The sequence below is a fragment of the Acinonyx jubatus genome, chromosome B4 (assembly GCF_027475565.1).
Source record: "Acinonyx jubatus isolate Ajub_Pintada_27869175 chromosome B4, VMU_Ajub_asm_v1.0, whole genome shotgun sequence".
Taxonomy (NCBI): domain Eukaryota; kingdom Metazoa; phylum Chordata; class Mammalia; order Carnivora; family Felidae; genus Acinonyx; species Acinonyx jubatus.
Genome location: NC_069387.1, coordinates 21,819,216 through 21,840,712, shown reverse-complemented (window position 1 = coordinate 21,840,712; position 21,497 = coordinate 21,819,216). Strand labels below are relative to the sequence as shown.

The 21,497-nt window shown below is 44.8% G+C and overlaps 1 protein-coding gene across 2 annotated transcripts in view; it reads right to left on the bottom strand.

Annotated features, from left to right (window-relative positions):
* The window catches only part of KIAA1217 (KIAA1217 ortholog), a 747,790-nt gene that overhangs the window by 538,119 nt on the left and 188,174 nt on the right, over positions 1-21,497 (bottom strand). The window lies entirely within an intron of this gene.

The window sequence follows — 21,497 nt, the reverse complement described above, 5'->3', positions numbered from 1 at the left end:
TGATGCCCAAGAGTTCTAAGACCTTGCCAATCTGCCATATAGTCAAATAAAATATTAGAAGGTAAATCTCACATCATCAATGAGAAAGGAAAACAGCTCTCATTTGTTATAGATGAACTAACACTTTCAGGTCAATCCCATAACCCTTCTCATACAGGGATAATCTGGGGTGCTTGGTTAGCTCAGTCAGTTTAGCATCGACTTTGGCTCAAGTCATGATCTCATGGTTTGTGAATTCATGTCCCACATCAAGCTTTCTGCTGTTAGTGCAGAGCCTGCTTCAGATCCTCTGTTCTCTTTCTGCCCCTCCCCCACCTATGCACAAGCATGTTCTCTCTCAAAAAAAGGAAAAAAAAAAGAACAGGGATAATCCATTCACTAATAATTATCAAGTAGAGATTTTGTGTCAGGCACTGGGCAGGGCACAGGAAACGGGAAAACTGTAACACATAATTCTGTCTTAAGGAGTTTATAGTCTAGTTAGTGGTCTAGATGAGTGTTAGAGTGGCCTTGACACAGTGACTCTTCTTTCTCTTGGTATCTGTAGGTACACGGATGACAGGCAGGAACATCAGGTGACTAGGATTGTCTAGAGTCAAATCCCAGCTTTGCTATTGACTGGTTATGTGACCAAAGACAAGTTACTCATTCTCTCTGGGACTCAGTTTGTTCATCTATAAAATGGAGATGCTAATGTCATCCAGGGATGTTGTAGGAATTACTCAAGGCAGCCAAGTACAGAATTTAACATGGTGTTTGACTCGTAAGCACTCTATAAATACTACTTTTTGTTATAAGTGATATCTAATAGGAGTAGACAGAATGAGTTAGCTCACAGTCTAGAAATAGGGACTGTAGAAAAGTATAGAAAAGCATTTAATATAATATTCTGCTGCTACATTCTATACAACAATGATATTCGCCCAAGATTGAAGACATGTTCTGTGTCTTTTAATTTGGAAAAAGACAGTGAGGTATTTAAGCTAGAAGTTCCATATAATTGGCTGAATCCTTCAGAAGAACAAAGGGAGGGGCACATCTGGGGAAAGACAAGGTCAATACTGAGGCCCATGGATGGTTGCGAAACACACAAGTCAAGGGACTGTTGAAGGCATGGAATCCAGGCCCTAATTTTAGGAACACCATCTTCACACTGAGTTAACTTTCATGAATCAGACAGAGCTAGAGTGTAATGAAGAATAAGGCAGAACATCCTTAAGCATCTAACTCCTTCCCAAGGAGTCATGAATACACTGGAAAGATCTATTTCACCGACTCTGGCTCCTGCTGAAACTGTGAAGAGCTCAATTTTCATTCTGCCCAGCAAGACGGCAGAAATTGCAACTTCCGAAAGACCCTGACAATCACTTTGGTAGTCTCTACATGCGCATCTTGATTGCAAGATGCAAACCAGTGTTGAAAACATTCAAATGTGAGAAAATGTCTGCCATAGAACCGATAGCACAAAGTGTTTGATACAGAACAACTGCTGTCATTGAAGCACTTCCACCATGTACTAGGAATTCTAACCATCTTTCAGTTTGAATATTTAAATAATAATTATGTAAGATGACGTAGGCGCAGACGTTACAGAAGCCTGATATTTTCCTCCATTTATTTGTAAAGATCAGGGTGTTTTTTTTTTTTTTAACATTTATTTATTTTTGAGAGAGAGAGCAAGACAGAACACGAGTTGGGGAGGGGCAGAGAGAGAGGAGGTTCACAGAATCCGAAGCAGGCTCCAGGCTCTGAGCGGTCAGCATAGAGCCCGACGCAGGGCTTGAACTCACGGACCCGTGAGATCATGACCTGAGCCGAAGCTGGATGCTTAACTGACTGAGCCACCCAGGCACCCCCAGGCGTTGGTTTTAAAATGTTTTGTTTCAGTGTGTCTATTTTTTACCCCTTCTCACCAATGCAGAATTCATGGTGGTTAGCCATGAAGAAAATCTGTATGGAAAATCTACAGCAAATGAAAGGTTTTTATTTATTTGGGGAGGGGGCGCAAGCAGGGGAGGGGCAGAGGAGAGGAAGAGAGAGAATCTCATGCCGGCTCCACACTGCCAGTGCAGAGGCTCAAGCCCGCAAACCGTGAGATCATGATCTGAGCTGACATGACCGACCAAGAGTCGGACGCTCAACTGACTGAGCCGCCCAGGCACCCCAAGTTTTTGTATTTTAAATTTTATTTATTTATTTTTTTGGCATAACATATTTAAAAAATGCCCACACTCCTTTTCTGGGCCTACAAAGCCTTATCTGATTTGACCTCTGCATAACCACCTCCTCTTGTGTTTATTTTTCCTCCGACATGCCAGCCACACTGGTCTTTCTGATGCTCCATCATGCCAAGCTTATTTGTGCCTTAGAGCCTTTGCACATGGTGTTCTCTGCTTCAGCCATGCGCCGCTCACTTCTTGTCATTCAGACCTCAGCGGACTCTTCAGATAGACAGGCCTACTGAGACCTCTCAATTCCGAGTGGCCACTCAGTGGCTCTTGCTTTGCCATACTTTAATTTTCCATGTGAGGTGAAGAAAACAGACTGAAACTTCACCACCTTTGTTCAAGTTCCTCACTACTTGTGTGAGTCCTTGAGCTACAAAGACCTCCATTTCTCCACCTCTACAATGCAGACAATGATGGCATCTACCTCATAGTTACTGGGAGATGACACATTGTGTGTGTATAATTCATGGTTCATTGACTATTTTCCACACATGAAGGCTCTTAAGCTCCATGAGAACAAAGACCTTCTTATGCCCTGTTCAATACTCTATCCCCAGGGCCTGGAATAATGCCTGGCATGTAGTAGGCATGACTACTTAGTAAATTAAACTGTACACACTTTTATAAATAAATTAATCAATGAACAAACTGCCCACTAAATACATGGTCACTTGTGAACAGAAAGATCTATCAGGGTCATAAAAACTAGAATTGCAACACTACGATTTCTGGGAAGTTACTTTCTCAGGTACTTGGTTTTCAGGGCAATGTTTTCAACTAAAATGGGTTATTTGTTTCAGAAATGAAGAGCTAGAAACCACGGACGCCTGGACCATGGCCCTCCCAAGCTTAACCTACTCTCCTGGGACCCCGTGCTGCTCGGCAAGAGCTTCCAGATGTGGCTTGTTTGCGAAATACAAAAGCACAGTGTCTCAAAGAGGGACCGACTGGCTCGATGACTACGCAAAAGCCAGCGCAGCCTACAGAGGTGGGCAGCTCAACCATTTTTTCTTTCAAGTTACGCTTTTAAACAGAGAGCAAGAGAGTGCGTCAGGAACACGTGTTGGCTGGTCTGCTGCCTCTGACCCAACGTTTAGCAGCACCAGTCCCCAGTGATTGGATTATGTGGGTTTATGGTTAACTGGTTTTTTTTTTTTTTTACCATTTGATTAGTGATGATCATGATATTTATTTTTATATGTGAGTTCCCAGTCTCAAAATGTGACATTTGGTTTATTGCACAATAGTTTTAGAACTAAATCTGAACAAGAGCCTCACAGTCTCCAGAGGCCATAACAACACATCTGTTTATACCTGCATCCGTGTTCCAGGACCCACGACACCAAAAACAGGTGACATTCAGGGGACGCAAAGCAAGAAAACATTCAAAAGTATTTATTCTGGGAAAAGGTAGAGGGTTTGTAAATCCCATCTTGAAAAGATTTGCCCCAAAGCTTCATGAATAACCATTTTATCTTCCTTATAATTTTACTCTCATGAACTCACATACTCACGGTGGATTACATGTGAGCATCTCACCGCCTGGTACCATCTGTCTTTCGTAATAAAATTTGGTTTTCATGCCTCAAAATTCTATCTCTCAATTATTAGAAGTTTTATATAACACTATTGGTCATCTGATTTCCATGTTACACTTTAAATAAAATAATTATCAGTAGTATTGCAAGACGAGAACCTTAACTTACAGGTAAAACAGAGAGAAAGAGAGGAATTGAATGAAAAGCAAGGAGGGAGAGCAGAAGAAGCAGGGATGGGAGGCAGGCAAGTAACAATTTTTGCGGCACTTTGATGCAGGGTATGAGCGCCTCACCATCATGATATCTGTGTGAGAGGACTATTAACCTCATTTTAAAGATGAGAAACTCAGGTGTTAGACTTCTGTCAACTACTGCTTCCTTCTACTTGCCGGGGGCTCTGATGGTTTATGACACCCTCTCTCCCCATACCCTCCCCCAACATGCCAATGGAAAGTAGAAGTGATTCAGTCCATTGAGAGCAGGGAGGAGAACTAGGCTTGTCTGGATCTGTCCCTCCTTCCTTCTCTTTCCTGAGGACCAACGTGCCTGAGTACAGGTTTTACTCTGCTTCTCCAGGAGCAGGCTCTGTCCTGGTGGGAGAAGGCTGAGTGAGCCCCAGTGCTGTTCTGACAGCGTGTGGGGAAGTCTGAGATTCAATACCAGACAGTCTCCTGGCCTGCAGATAGAAGCCAGATTGTCCCGTATCGTCTTTATCCAGAATGTGCGTGTTACTTTGACACCCATCTGCTTTACCGCTTGGTTTCAATGCTCGACTGATCAAAATGCAGGCAGAGAGCTCCTAAATGGCTCAGCTGGTTAAGTGTCTGACTGTGGCCTAGGTCATGATCTCATGGTTAGTGACTTCGAGCCCCGCATTGGGCTCTCTGGTGTCAGCACAGACCCTACTTCGGATCCTCTGTTCCCCTCTCTCTGTTTCTCCTCTGCCTTCGCTCTCCATCTCAAAAATAAACATTAAAAAAAGAAAGAAAAAAAAAACCTCACTGGGGTACCCAGGTGGCTCAGTCAGTTAAGCATCCAGCTTCAGCTCAGATCGTATCTCATGGTCCACGAGTTCGAGCCTCACGTCCAGCTCTGTGTTGACAGTTCAGAGCCTGGAGCCTGCTTCGGATTCTTTGTCTCCCTCTCTCTCTGCCCCTCCTCTGCTCGTGTTCTGTCTCTCTGTCTCAAAAATAAATAAACATTTAAAAAACTTAATGAAAAGATAAAAATAAATAATAAATAAATAAATAAATAAATAAATAAAGCTCAAGCAGAAAGGAGGCATGTTTTTTTAGGGGTCCTCCTCGAATCCCAAACCTTAATCCTAGGGATATTCAATAACTTGTCCAAGTTCACACAGCTAAAAATAGACAGGGATCAGAAACTAATCGAGCCTGTCTACACTCGCCCAGGGTTCCTTCCATTTTTTCACTTCAGGGCTAGGCAAGGGCAGCATTCTCAGAGATGACAAATTCTGAAAGATTGTCCGGGATTCGTGAAAAGACAACGCTGACGTCTATAAAACAAGAAACAGCATCGAGGTTGATGTTAAGCTGCAATTCACTCAGGAAATTCTTTCAAAAGCTTAGAAAATTATTAAACAAACTGGGAAAAGCCAGAGACAGTCAGAAGACAGCAATCCTGGCAAAAGGCAGGGAGGGTGGAGGTGGGGGAAAGGAAGGGGAGAAGAAGGAAGGACTCAGTATCTATCTTCTCTTCCCACCTCTAGAATTTATTGCATGTAAATGGAGAGAAGCTGCAGGCATTTTGCTCCCGGACGTCTCCCTGGTGCCTGGCCCAGGGCCTGGCATTGGCTGAATAACTAGTTGTTGAATAAGTAGTGTGTGCCTATGTTTGCTGGAGAAGAAGGAAAGTGGGCAACACCATCTTTTATAAGTTGGTTCCTTCGATTTCTTCTTGCTCCACCCCTCCTCCCCCCTCTCTCTTTTTCTCTCTTTCCACATTTCTCAATAATTTTAACATCTGGGGGGCCCAAAAAATTGGGAGATATTTTACCCCAAAGACATTTCAGGTCAAGGGAGTGGAAAAAACATGTTGCGTTTCCAGATCTCTCAGAATAATGCCATTTCACCTACCAGATTAAAAACAAGTTTTCTCTCAGTAAATCTGCTTTTTTTTTTTTTCAGGCCTAAATTTAAAGAATACTTCTAAATGCTTTGTTATCCCCTTTTTCTGTAACAGCAAACTTCATGCCCTGATCTAGTAGCATTTGCAAAGGGCAATAATGTCCTGCCCCTCTCCCTCTCACAGTCATAATAACAAAGTCCTAATAAAGACTGAAAAATAATGAAGACTGGTGCCCATTCCCAAGCACTGCGCAGTGACTCATCGATAGCATTTCTCCTTTGATTACAGGTTATTTGCAAACTTTTAAATGTCATGGATCAGGAGAAAAATCCCTGCAGGGCTTTGGAGCCAAGAAGCAGAAGTGTGGTCCCAGCTCACAGCGGCCTCGCTGTGTGACTTTGGACTATTTCCCAAAGCTCTCCCTGTTCAAATTCCTTCATCCTCAATATGGGAGGATGAACAAGGTGACTTTCAAGGTCACTTTCCTTATGAAACACTCCGATTCTACACCTGTTCTCTGTTCCCGTTTTGTCACAAAGTTTGTATAATGCTTACACCTTCTTTTTACAATGCACAGGTACTAACCATTCTTACATTTTCTTCTCATGCAGAAGCTTCTCAGTTCACTTGCACATTGCACACCTTATGTTCATGATCAGAATTTTCCATTTGGCCGTTCTGGTAATTATAATTTCCTTTGATCAGTCTCCAAGATTTTCAACTTTCCTCTAATCACGAGAAAAGTACACGAAGGCGTGTGTATGAGTTTCCTACTGCTGCTGGAACATATTACCACAAACTCAGTAGCTTAAACGAACACAAATTTATTTTCTCCCAGTTGGAGGGAGGTCAGAAGCTGGAATCAGTTTCACTGGGCTAACGTCAAGGTGTCAGCAGGGTTGGCTTCTTCTGGAAGCTCCACAGGAGAAGCCATTGCTTTGCCTTTTAGCTCTCCGGGGTGACCTGTATGCCTTGGTCTGTAACCCCCTCCCTCCATCTTCAAAGCACATCACCCATTTCTGCACATCCTCTGTGTTGTCACGTACTCCTCAGCCTCACTCTTACAGGACCCTGGAAATTGCAGTTAGGGCTCACCCAGATAATCCAGGGTAATCTCCCCCATCCCCAGATCCCATGCCCAGCGTGGAGCCCAACAGGGGGCTTGAACTCATGACCCTGAGATCAAGACCTGAGCTGAGATCAAGAGTTGGATGCTTAACCGACTAAGCCACCCAGGTGCCCCTAAATTTCTGCTCTTTATAAACCAACTAGTTTACTGTATTTTTTTATAGCAGCCAAATGGACTAAGATCCCTTCTCTATTGTAGGTAACACCCTGAGTTTTGGCTGTTTATCTTTCCCCCATTCTGGCATATTCTTTTTTTCTTAATTTTTTTGACGTTTATTTATTTTTGAGAGACGAGACAGAACACAAACAGAGGAGGGGCAGAGAGAAAGGGAGACACAGAATCCAAAGCAGTCCCCAGGCTCTGAGCGGTCAACACAGAACCCGATGCGAGGCTTGAACTCACAAACTGTGAGATCATGACCCGAGCCAAAATTGGACGCTTGTCTGACCGAGCCACCCAGGCACCCCTACCCCGGCATATTCTTTAGCAACATTCTCTGTCATTAAAATAACCCCCTGATAGTCTTTAATACCTGTGAAATTCTCATGTTCTCATCTCTTGAGTCAAGGATGCACACAGTCACAACCTGGCAAATACCAACATTTAGCTAATTACAAGTTAGGAGCAGTGCTATAGACCAAGTGCTCTGGCAGCTGTTCTGGAAAGGAACGGGCATGTCTCTGTAACCAAACAGCCAGCTGGGAGAATCTGCTCTTCCTTAGGCATCCTCTCCCAGAAGAAAATCACCAAAAACTATGCTGGGCACCTACCTCAAAACATCACATATTTTAAACCAGGGCTATTTGAACGTTCTGGCGACTGGGTTCTGATTTCCCTGGCAAAGTTCAAGAGGTATCCTTGCACTATACATGAATTATCTATATCAGCAGATAAGCAACACTATCGCAACCATGAGAGAAGGAAGTGACAACCATGGACATGAATCTCAAACTAACTCCTTCAAGCAGATGGAGCTAGGAAAAACCCAAACGCTCCCTCTGATGGAAACTGCTCACTGGATCCAAAAATCGGGCCAAAAGGAGCCTACAGTTGTCTTTTGGGGGCTCCAGCTGCAGAGAAGGAGTGTTCTGTCTTTCTGACCCAATCCCTTAGAGAAATCAGTCATTTCCTGTTGGGTGCAGGAATCCCAACACATGTACTTCACCAGTGACAAAGGCACCAGTTGCTAAAATGGCCCTACATAAAGATGAAAGTATTACCTTGTCTTTAAAGTGGAAGTCAGTTTAGTGTAAATTGAACCTGGGTTCCCATAACAGAACTTCCATTAGAGCCATCAGTGGACTGGGCCTTCTTCAGGTGGAAAAGCCCCCGTCACTGACCGGGTTCAGAAAGAAGCCGGATCCCTACCTCTCAGAAAGTGATTTGACTGACAAATAAAGGGATGGAGGAGATGATCAGCTTTAATCCTCCCAAAGGTTCTTGCCAGCTTGATGTTTAATTATTCTAAGGCTGACTCTAAAGGGGTCTGATGACTCACTGTTAATATCAACCTGAAAGACCTCAGAGAGAGCAGTGAATTCTGTGGCCAGCCAAAAAATTCAAGGTGCCAGTCCAGAAAGGGAGTGCACGTTAACAGTCCAGCCAGTGAGGGACTTTCCCAAAAGAGAGGACAAGGTAGGACAGGGTGGATAAAGACTAAAAGAGTCTTAACTGAATCTGCAACCCCAAGGTTGGTCCTAAGCGAGCTCCTGGAAGAGGACACGTAGGCCTTCTCCTCCACACCTGAGTCCTCCCTAAAGTGGATCGTGGCAGAAAAAGGGCTGAGAGTCACCACATTAGTGGGAGTACTAGCGTGAAGCAGGGTCAAAGCCTTAGCACCTTCCTGTGCTAGAGTTGTTGAGAGTGGAGTGCAGGGTTAATGACTTTTGGTCCACATGGCAAGGCCTCTTTAAGGTCACCCTATTTAGAATCTTTACTTGGAGGACTCAGCCTTGGGTTGGTCTTTCATTCTGGGATGTGTTCTATAAAACTCCCTGGTTCTGAGATGTCAGCGAGCCCTACAAAGTGCTCTGCCCTAGGGAAGCCATATAGAAATAGGTGGTCAAGGGGGCAAGGAGGTATAGACCAGAATTTTTGGTCTTTCCAGTCTTGTCACAGAGACTCCTCTAGATTCAGATCTGCTCTGTTTGGCCAGTGCCAGAAAAATTGGGTTTGGGACTGAAGCCTTGGTCAGTAAACATTGTCATTTGTGCCTGGAGCCCAGGACAGAGCCTGGGCCCTCAGTAAGCGTGAATGAATATTTGATGAATGAGTGAATGGACCTGCATAGCCATAGTCCATTAGGGATTTAGCGGAGGGTGGTTGTAGCCAAGGTAAGTAAAAAAATGTTACAAAGACTGGGACTCTAGTTTCAAATATACAAGGTTGACATTTGGCATTTGGTACCTTCCTGGTTAGGGATTCCTTTATTACTATTCAGTGACATAAATCTTCACCCAGATGGTTCCAAACCAATGGCAATAAACACTAAGTAACGGGGGAGGATGAGTCATTTCTATTTCTCTCAACATCACAGACTGGAAATGAGTCATTTCCATCAGTTACTGAGGCCACACGGCCCTGCTCCCTTACTCCTTGGAGACCTGGCTTCAACCCCCATGAGTTTGTTGCAGACCTGTATGGGTGGCTTCTAATCAGGCTCAGGGCCACCCAGCTTTGACTCTGCAGCAGCCCCAATGGTGCAAAGACAACTGTCCCAACATCTGTTCTCAGAAAACTTGCTCTCTGAAGGCATTTTTTTGATGCTGTTATTGACACTGACTGTAGCTTTTTCTTCAACTTCCTAAAGATCACCGAACTACCACTATTTATGGGGTATAAAGTTTTTCATGTTCCATTCAACGCTGGGAGCACTCTGGACTTTGCTGCCTTTATCAAGAGCAGGACCTGGTGGCAGCCTGATGATGGCAGCAGGTCTGCGATGGAGCAAGGACCCACGTGGACTTCCTGCTGAAGCCACCGTGGGAATGGTGACTTTCCCAAGGGGTCTCAGCCATGACCCAGCACTGGAGCAGACCATATGCAAAGGTTACCATGGCTAAAAACAGCTTCCTGGTGGGACTGGCCAAAGGTCAGTTATGCTACATTATCACAACAAGATCCATTTACGGCTGGTTGTTTTTCCATTCACTTTTCACATAGATAAGACGAAACATTTCTCATTAGCCTCTTGGGTTTTTTTTTTCTCCAAGAAGAGCAGGACTAAAGTGTATTACCTCTCAACTGAAAAAAATAAATCCTATTTAAAAACATTTAAGCTAAACCTGGTCTAGCTGATTATACACACACTTATAGCTATACAGATACACATATAAAACACCTCAAGCTAAAGTAAGATTAGCCAAGCAATCAAACCTCGCCAAAAGAAAAGATCGAGTCACAGGCCCCTCCTAGCTTTAGGTAATGGAATAGGTTTCTTCGTTCTCTCTCGTTGATCATACTTGGGGTGAACTGGGGGAACAGGTGCCAGACATCATTTGTCAGCGACAGCTGTGGGGACAGTTGGGGAGAGTTCTGTGCTAGCTCCTTGGGACTCTCTTGCTGGCTCTTTTTTGTTGACCCTTCATATTACCTGTGACAAACAAGCTGTAGGAAATAACATCTCATAGCTAAAACTCAAGCCACTTACCCCTCACACAATCAGAGTCCTGTCCCCTAGATCTCCCATCTGCTACTTGGCCCTGCTGCCCTTCTCTCTCTGTGGCTGGAGGCTCTCAAACACACCTGTTCCTTGTCCCCGCCTCACGGCGGGCCAGAATCTCCACTTCCTGTTTCTACCACCCTGTTTTGACTGGACTGTAGGCTTGTTGCACATACTCACAGGAAAAGCATTCCGAGAATTTCACAGTTAGAAATTAAGGATCTGTGCATCCCCCTGTCCTGGAAGTCCTGCTGACTTGGCTACTGGCTGGACTGAAATCATAGCGATTCCTTTTTGGTGAGTAACAGTGGTTTTGGAAAGTGCAATTCAGCAAGACGTTCATTCTGCATATTGAATCCATTTTAAGGTCTCTGTGCAATGCTCTCTTTATCTGCATTTTCCTCCAGTATTTCCTGTTTAATTTGGGCGTGATCGCCACCACGTGATCATTAACACACTGAAACAAACTGGAAGTATGACCCAAATATTTAAAATATTAAAAATCGGGGTTCCACTGGTATACACATATTCTATTCTGTAAGAAGACAGAGAAAAAAAGAATATTAAGCCAAACATTTCTAATTCTACTTTACTAGGGTGTAAGGGTATGTTTTTAAGCTACATGGGTCAGAAACTCTCCAGTCACCATTTTTCATAACTTTTATGAGTACTTTTATATTGAGCATTTGAAAAGTATGATGTATTTATTTTAATCTACCTCCAAAGTATTAAGTAAACATGTAAGTCGACTGCAGTGCAATGAGAAAATGTGACTTCTCATTGAGGCATATAAAGTGTTGGTGCTCGGGGCGCCTGGGTGGCTCAGTTGGTTAAGCGTCCAACTTCGGGTCAGGTCATGATCTTGCACTTCATGAGTTTGAGCCTTACGTCAGGCTCTGTGCTGACAGCTCAGAGCCTGGAGCTGCTTCAGATTCTGTGTCTCCCTGTCTCTCTGCCCCTCCCCTGCTCCCTCTCTTCTCTCTCTCTTTCTCTATCTCTCAAAAATAAATAAACATTAATTTTTTTTTAAAGTGGTGGTGCTCAGTGAAGAAAGTGACTAACGCTGCCTGGGTAGGGTGTTGGGAAGGTCAGAGGGGGGACCCTCTGTGTGGCTGGGTCAGAGCTGCCCAGAGTCAAAGAGAGAAGCAAAGGATGATGAGTTTTTCTCAAACCCATGGCTGAAGTTACTATGAATCTAGACATTTGAAAGAAAGGTCAGCTCACCCTCATTAGATGTTAGTCAATCTATAAAAGCTATCTTTTTATAGGAAGTGTTTTCATCCTGACAAATATACTCTTTTATCCGCATCTCTTGTTTCCTCCACCCTCCACCACCCCCCTCTGGTAACCATCAGCTTGCTCTCTGTAGTTCAGAGTCTGTTTCTTGGTTTTCCTGTCTTTTTCTTTTCCTTGCTATGTTCATTTGTTTTGTTCCCTAACTTCCACACGTGAGTGAAATCATAGGGTATTTGTCATTCTCTGACTGATTTAATTTACTCTAATACCCTGCAGATCCATCCATGTTGTTGCAAATGGCAAGATTTCCTTCTTTTTTATGGCTGAGTAATATTTCTATCTATCTATCTATCTATCTATCTATCTATCTATCTATCCACCACATCTTCCTTATCCATTCATCAATCAATGGACACTTGGGCTGCTTCCATAGTTTGGCTATTGTAAATAATGCTGCTTTTCTATAAAAGCTACTTTTAGATGACTTTTTTCTTAGAATTAAGCCAGTAGACAATCTGACAACAGTAACCTGGACTGACCAATGGATGAATATTTTTTTTAAGTTTACTTATTTTTATTTTGAGAGGGGCGGGGGTGGGGGAGAAGAGGCAGAGAGAGATACAGAATCCCAAGCAGGCTCTGCCCTGTCAGCACAGAGCCCCATGTAGTGTGAAATCATGACCTGAGCTGAGATCAAGAGTCAGATGCTTATCTGACTAAGCCACCCAGGTGCCCAGATGGTGAATATTCTTAAGAGACAGCCTAGAATATCAGTAATCGGTAAGCAATAAAGTTCCTAAAAGCTACCCATGGCAATTAGATATTCCCCACATCGCCCTAGGCATTCTTTCTGTTCCATTACACATTGTGGCTTTTTAAAGAATCTCCACTACCTAAATCTTCCATTTCCTTCCTCTCTCAATTTAGCCAATGTAGGACCTTTTCTTTGTCAGAGAAAGATGCCATCTAAGAGATGGCCTTGAACTTCCCACCACCAAGTCTGTAAATGCATCTTTCCCACTGCCCCGACCTCCCTCCTCCATCTGCTGGTGGCCCTGCCTGCCTACCAGTCTTGCCCCTTCCTTCCTCTCCTCTTGGTCTCTCATTAAAGGCAATTTCCCAATAGCTCATTTTTAAATTCACCTTTTGTTTTGAAATAGGTTTAGAGTTCCAGGAAAGTGGCAGAAATCACGCAGAGAGTTCCCACATACGCCTCACCCCACTTTCCCTAACGCTAACCGCTCACATTACAGCCGCACGTCTGTCACAATGAAAGGACCGACATTGGTCTGTTACTATTAACTAAACTCCAGACTTCGGCTGGATTTCGCCAGTCTCCCCTCATCTCCTTTTTCCCTTCCCAATTGCATATCCAAGTCCCTATGATATTAAAAACAAATAACAAAAAACCTCTGTCCCAAATCTGTGACTCCCTTTGGTTACTACGTTGCCTCCCTTTTCCCTCACAGATTAACTGCTGTTCACACCTCAGCCCTCTGCAACTGCTAAAATGAACGAATGACCCACATCTTTCTAAATCCAAGGAACACGCCTTTTCCCTTACCTACATGGCTTCTCTGCCACATAGACTACTTCCTCTGGTTTCTGTGCGATTTCCCTTTCCTATTTGCACCCTCTGTTCCAGCTACACGTTTCCCCTGCTATCTGAAAGCAAAGTGTTCTATGAAAGCTTTCGTAAGTCGCAATGAGGTAAAGCAAAAAAGCAATTACCATTAATTTATATGAAAAAAATTGGAGCGTTCCAAGACCCCCCAAAATAACCTCTCTTAGGCTTTTCTGATACCTTAGGACACATTTTTTTTAATGGATGCACAAAATAAATGGAGATAAGGCAGAGATGCCCACAGACACTGGTCAAAGCTGTGGCAGCTTTGGAGTGGAGCTCCCTGGGAAGGAGCTCAGTGGTGTCCAGGGGGCACATGGCCTCTATAATGGCTCGCTGTGAAACAAACACTGAATGCTAGTTTTGCTTTTCATCTTTTCCTCTAAAAGCAAAAAGCCTCTCTGGATTTCTTTTGGATTGTGAAAATGGGTACTGATGCAGGCCTTTTGTAAAAACAAAGTGGCCTAATGGGAACTTTGAAAAAGTGGGGGATACCTGGATTTCCTTTTCTTCTTCCCTCCCCCTCTCCTCTCCTCCCGACTCCCCTCCCCACTGCCCTCTCCCCTCCCTCCCCTTCCCTTTCCTCTTATGAGCCTCCCCTTCTCCCGCCTTCCCTTTAGTGCTGGTAATCTCAGGTCTGATCTGTAATTTCCTTTCTTCTCACTCAACACATTCTCATTGCAAGAATTTCCTTAATTCTCCAGTTAATAAATAATCAAATGACTCAAACCTACCTCCATGCCCCCAATCTCCCTTGAGCACCACAGCATCAGAGCGGATCTACACGTGCCCTACCTGTCTCCCAGGAGCCCCAGCCCAGTTCTGCCACCTCGTCTGCTTCCTCCATTCCCGGGTCCCAGCCCCGTGGTCCCCTACCTTAGACGTCCTGCCACGCCCTATCCTGGATTAGCTTGGGAGTTTGGACTGTATGGAAGTTAGATACAGAGACTGCCACACAGGAAACAAAACAGGCAGCTCACCAGGAATTATTTCCTGTTTGTTTGAATGGATCTGACTGAGAAGGAGACTCCTCCTGGACTTAAGCACAGCAGGTGGCACAGGTGTTCACACGGTCCCCAAGCCCCAGCTGGGGTAACTGAAGGGCAAGGCGGATGACTTTGCTGTGGCGTCTGATTTTGCCCACAAAGCCATGGTGGCCAAGAGGTGACATCAGGATTTTGTATCATGCTGGAAGAAAAGGGTGGGAGTGTACACACTGGTGACTGGCCTCAGATGTGTCCCCGTCACACCCTCATGCAAGCCTGCTTTGTAAGTTGCATTCTGCCTTTAAGTTTTCTTGCATCAGGAAGGGGGTCTTCCCTACCAGAAAGCCAGGCCAAGGCCCGCCCATCCTTCACACCCCGACCCAAGTTTCTCCTTCCCAATCAGCCTCACTGAAGTCCCCAGACAAGTCTGGGTCACCTCTCCTCCAACTTAGCACTCCTGGGTTAGCGTTGTGTCCCAGCCTTCTACCGGCACAGGGAATCTGTCCATGCTAACTGTCGTGTCACCAGAACCTAAGAAAATGTCTGGATCTGAAAAGGTTCTAATGAATTGTGGTTAAATGAATGAAGGGCTAAATGGGCAAGTACAGACTGGCCAGCGTGAGGACAATACATCTAAGAGCAGGAAGCAGTTACTTGCTCCCCTAAAGATGCTCATCTATTTGACTCTCTGCCTCCCCAGTATGTAAATCGCAGAAATAGGAGAGGGATAGAAAGAATATGTTTATTAGTCTATTTGAAGAATCTACCTGAAAAAAACCGAAGAATCTTCCTGATTCTTTTCTCTCTTGCAGGACGTGCATCCCTCGTTTTGCTTCACTTCATCAGCACTGTGCTGTTTATAAATCGCATGTTTGTGGCAACCCTGCGTCAAAGGAGTCTCTCAGTGCTGCGTTTCCGACAGCATTTGCTCACTGCACATCCCTGGATCACATTTTGGTAATTCTCACGATATTCCAAGCTTTTCGTTATTATTCTGTTACGGTGATCTGCTATCAATGATTATGACTCACCAGAAGCTCAGATTGTGGTTAGCATGTTTTGGCAATAAAGTATTTTTTAATTAAGATATGTGCCTTGCTTCTTCAGACATAATGCTATTGCTGGTACACACTTAATAGACTACAGCGTAGTGTAAACATAACTCTTATATGCTGGAAGGCAAAAAAATCAACTTGTTTCATTGCAATGGTCTAAAACCAAACCCCAGTTTCTCTGAGGTATGCCTGTGAATGCCAACCAAGAGTGCCAGCACTATTTTGGAAGCTGGAACCTCCCCGGCAGCCTGCCTTCTGCTCTACCAACCCTAGAGTCTCCAGAAGCTTCTGGATACCCCCTCGCTTATCTCTCCATTCCAGCCCCTGGTCTTCTAATTAAATACGTCTCCCCACTCTCCCCGCCCCCACCACCTTCATCTGAGAAGAACCTCCAGGTCTCGGTGCGAGGTCATAAGGCAGGTTGTGGGAGCAGGGGTAATAATGCAGCAGGGAGAGCCTCCTTGTCTTCGTTTAGGAATAAAAAAGCATTGGGTAAAAAAATAGTACGATGGAGCTTTGCTGGTCTTTCTTGCCAGTGTACATTCGTGTACTTGATAGGATGTCTGTTCTCTGGGCAAGAATCAGTAGGACAACCCGTTTATCTTCCCTGCAGTGAGGGAGGCTAATGCAGAGCCTTCGGGGAAGTTCTTCTCAGTAAAAAGGAAGGTCTCCATTAAGACTGGCTGGCTGTCACGAGTCATTGTGAATACACAAGCTGTCTTAGGGAAGAACGGTTACCAAGGGTGACCTTTGTTCCTAAGGATAAATGAATACAAATCACTTTGCTTTCCTTTTCTCCTGCTGGCCATGCTGTGTTGGATGTGCCAGGGATGACTCCGGAGATAAAGTGACATTCTAGGGAAAACGCCAGTGACAGACTGGCCAAAGCAGGCCGAGACTGTGTCACCGTATCTACAAAGGACAATGAAGTGGCTCTAAGAGGGCTGGCATTCCCAGTCTCCTCTTGCTGCCAGCGCCTCTATGCCTGCTCTGTATTTCCGCTGCTCTTGATTCTCAAATTCTTTCCTTTGAAATGTGTGTGATGTGCCTCCGATCACAGGGAAGTCTTCTCTATTGCATTATGCACTGCCTTAAATTTCCCTTTAAAGACTCCAAGCAGTTCATTCCGGTGCCGCCAGACCTTCGTTGATGGGCTCGTTGGTATTTGGATCCAGAAGGGTGGACAAGGGCTCCCGAAGGCTCAGACCCCGAGGCCTCATCCACTGCGAACCCTCACCTCTGTGGTCAGTTTACGTGAATGTGTTACCTTCCCCGAGGGCACCTGTACTTAAAGCTCTCCTAAGAACTGAGGAAGGAGGGGGGCTTTGTTCTTGGTTAGCGGAATCCACAGCGTGGAGGAGCAGGTTGATGGGGGTGGGGGAGGCTCTGCCTGCTACGATGGTGTGAGAGGGGCGGCAGAGGCCTGGTTTGTGCCCACCCCGCCTGTCGCTCATCACGACCTGGAGCAGCCGATGCTCCCTCAACTCAGCTTCTGGGTGCGCAGAGTCAGGTGGTTCCTGACCAAGAAGTCTCAGCCCAGCTGCCCACTGATGCCAAAGCGCTGCTCTCCACAGAAGTCAGAGTGGAAGGCTCTGCACAGCCTTGGCTGATATGCCTGGATAATCATTCACATCGTGCCCATTCACCCTCACCGTGGAAGGCAAGACCGGGCTTGCTAAAACACCGGGTGATGGCAGTCCAGTTTTGCCAAAAGGGATAAAATTCCCTTCTCAAGCCTGCTATGAATTTATTTTCAATTTAGGGGGGGAGGAGGGGAAGAGAATGGTGTGACAGAGACACAAAACCCCTAAATACACACACATACACACACACACACACACACACACACACACACACACACTCCTTTGCTCCTTTTACACCTGTTCTTATATGTGAAGGTAAGATGAAAACGGTGAGTCCTGTGCATTTCCATGGTACAGACTATAAAGCTGCTAGTGATAAAAACAGTTCTAATTTGAAATGACCACTGGGCAGGAGAGGAAAACTGAGGTTGTTTGGGGTGTCTTTTTACCATTTAAAAGGGACAAAGGGCCCAGAGGCAGGCAAATAATGTCAGCACTGACAGTTACATAGCCATGGAAATACCTCTGAACCTGAAGCCAGATGACCTGAGTCCTGGCTTTTCACTTACCAGAGGTATGACCTTGTGCTGGTTGCTTCTTCTAGTTCCAATATTTTCAATTTTGAAAGGAATACTGATGCATCACAGGATACTTGTGTGGATGAAATGAAATAATAAATGGAAGTACTTGACATAGTACCTGGCCCATTACAGATATTCTTTAAGTGTTGGTTGAATCTACTTTGTGTCACGGACCAGAGATGGACATCCAAATCCCTGAAATTCTAGGTCACATATGACAAGAAGTGTTCCATCTAACAACCTCCCAGCCTGTTACTTAGCCATTAATCCCCACTTTTCCTTATTGCATTTGGAGTTGAGTCTCATCTCTCTCCCTTACTGCAAAACCCCACCACAATAATCCTCTTGAGTCAAGTCTTCTTGACCATCTTTAATTTGTACATTTCTGACTCTGATCCTGGGCAGTACACATCAAAAGACCTTTGGAGGAGTCCTGAAGTCCACCATCTGCAACTCCGGGCTGGTGGACCCATCTGCTTGGGGCATCTTGCTCACAGGGTTGCTCTCCTAGCCAAACCCCCTTCTGCTGCTGGGAGCCAGAAATCACCACCATGGACCAGCCCTCAGGCCTGTGGCTATTCAGAGCAGTGTGTGGAGGGACCAGCTTAAACCTCATGTCCTACTGAAATGAAGAGCTTCAGGTTGTTTTTATATGCCTTGTCACCTGCCACACCTCAGGTTCCTTTACCCAGGATTTAATGTTTTTCTTAGAGAATTTCATTTCCTTTCATTTAACCTAGAGCCTTGCTCTTAGGGGAGATCACTTTCCTGTCCCTGGTGAAGGTTGTAAGGTCCACTGCAGCCAAGACTACAGCTGGACCCATGGCCAAAGGTCTGGTCAAGGCAGTATGGAAGCTTCCTTGGGAGTACCCCCCCCATTCTTTTCTTCCTCTCCAGAAATCTCCACTTTCCCCTGCTTCTTCAGAAGGCAACTTCACCTAGGGTTCTGAAAGAGTTTACCCAGGTTTTCCTCAGCTTTCCTTTCTTACACCTTCTAACTATTTTCTATCCCTCCCCCTTCTCCCAAGTCATGCCTTTGCTCACTTTCTTCTCTTTCAAAAAATTTGACCTTTGCATTTTTGAGCACATTTGCACTTTCACTTATTTCCTCTGACTGCTTGCTGGTTGCCCCAAACTGCTTATTGGTTGTCACCCCCATTTTGGGCTTCCTCCACTTCAAGGATGAATCCGGGAGGTCCTGTTCACTATCATGTGCTGAGCGTGAGGCACCATCTGACACGCCATAGGTGGCCAGCAGTTCACAGAGCAAGCTCTTCAGTGATGCTGCATTTGGGGAAAAGCTGGATTGGGGACAGTCACCCAGAAGATGCTCTTCTTGTGTCTCACGGCCTCGGGAGGAAGAGGAAGGTGTAGGGTTGAGGTGAAGCAAGGACAGAGCACAAGGGTCACTCGGGAGCTCTAGCTTCATCCTTTAGGAGTAGGGGGACATTAGAAAGGTTCACAACGAAAAGAGTGGACATCTCCCAGTGGAGATGGCCTATAAGCTCAGTTGAGAAGTCAAGACTGGGTTGGAGAATTAGTGGTGTAGAAACCATGGTTCAAAAGAGGTCACCCAGAGGGACACCTGGGTGGCTCAGTCGGTTAAGTGTCTGACTCTTGGTTTCAGCCCAGGTCATGATCTCACAGTTTCATGGGTTCTGCACTGGCAGCATGGAGCCTGCTTGGAATTCTCTCTCTCTCCCTTTCTCTCTGCCCCTCCCCCACTCATGCTGTCTCTGTCTATCTCAAAATAATAAATAAAAACTTAAAAAAAAAAAGATGTCACCCAGAAATGGCATCTAGAGAAAGAAGGTAGCTGAGGGTAATACCTGGGCAAAGCAACACCTAAGGGGTTTGTCAGGGAAGAAAGGCAATGAAAGGGCAGAGGTAGAGTCAGAGAGGTGGAAAGAAAAAGAGAGAGTGTTGTCACTGCCATCAGGGTGGGTAGGGGCACCAGTTATGAAGGGGAGAGTACTGGCTCTGAAATTAAAGGTAGTATAGTTGAGAAGATGAAATCCAAATTGTTGAAAAATGTCGAAACAAAACAATGTACCAAGAGCTTCTTAAACCTGAATTCCTCTGTATCTTCGCCAACATCTGTTGTTTCCTGAGTTGTTAATTTTAGCCACCCTGACAGGTGTGAGGTGGTATCTCATTGTGGTTTTGATTTGTATTTCCCTGATGATGAGTGATGGAAGATGTAGTACACATACACACACACACACACACACACACACACACAATGGAATACTATTTGGTGATGAAAAATAGTGGAATCTTGCCATTTGCAACAATGTAGATGGATCTAGAGGGTGTTATGCTAAGCGAAATTAGTCAGTCAGAGAAAGACAAATGTCATATGATTTCACTCATAGGTGGAATTTTGAGAAATATGACAGATGAGCATAGGGGAAGGAAAGGAAAAGTAAGATAAAAACAAAGCAGAAGGCAAACTATAAGAGACTCCTAAATACAGAGAACAAACTGAGGACTGCTGGAGGGGAGGTGGATGGGGAGATGGGTTAAATGGGTGATGGGCATTAAGGAGGGCACTTTTTGGGATGAGCACCCGGTGCCATATGTAAGAGATGAACCACTGGGTTCTACTCCGGAAGCCAAGACTACGCTGTATGTTATCCAACTTAAATTTAGGGAAAAAACTCCTGAATTCCTTCACAGCAGACAACCCCCATGTGATATGGATCCCACGCACCCCTCACACCACCCTGTCATTGCTGCTGTCTCTGCTCCAGCCGCACAGGCTCTGAACTAACATTGCCCCCCTGCCTTCTGCCTTTGCTTCCGCTCTTCACTCCTTCCGGCCTTCACTTCCCCAGGTCTTCTTAATAGTCTTCTTAGTAATCAAACATTATTTGTTGAAGAAAAGGAGGAAGGTTTTAAAGAGAGGATAAAAAAAGAAACAAAAGCATACAGATGCAGTCTATGTGCTGAAGAACTCAAGCAAAGCCACAGCCCAATAAAAGGCCCTCAGGCCATTTGCTTAAATACACATAGGGGACTGGTGTGCAGTTCTCATGTCAATGATTTATTTACAGAAATCCATAAAGGGCTTTACACTGCTTCAGACAGCTTCACTTCCACTGGCATTCTCAGTACTTCAGTGTCTAAGTATTTGAGTCATTGAGAAAGGCAGGGGTTTGTTGTGTTTTTTTCCTCACAAACATTCTCTCCGTAATAGAATTTATCCCAATATATTGCACATATTCTCAAAAAATATATTCATAAGATGTAAGGGAACTCCAACATGGTGGTACTGGTGTGTATAATTATTAATTACAAAGAAAGTGAAGCACATTGGGGAAACTGACCTCAGCCCTACAGCAAGACTTCCCTCCTCTGTTGACGTCCCCACACCTTTTGGGCTCCAGTCACAAGAACTGCATGGATTCTTTCCTGTCTTCTCCTACACATTACTCTCAGGCTCCAGGCTCATTACCTCAATCACGAAACTAAATGCATGCTGGAATTTAGTCGTGGAGAAGACGAACTTTCTTAAAAAGTCCACCCAGAACTATAAGAAATGTCAAATTGGGGAGTTTATGAAATATTTTTGGTAGTAGGACTACTTTGCATGAATCAAGATAAAATTTCACCCTAATTATAGTTTTCTCCCAGATTAAAAAAAATTAAAACCACACGTAGCAATAAAAAAGTCCCAGGGGCGCCTGGGTGGCTCAGTCGGTTAAGCGTCTGACTTCGCCTCAGGTCATGATCTCACGGTTCGTGAGTTCCAGCCCCACGTCGGGCTCTGTGCTGACAGCTCAGAG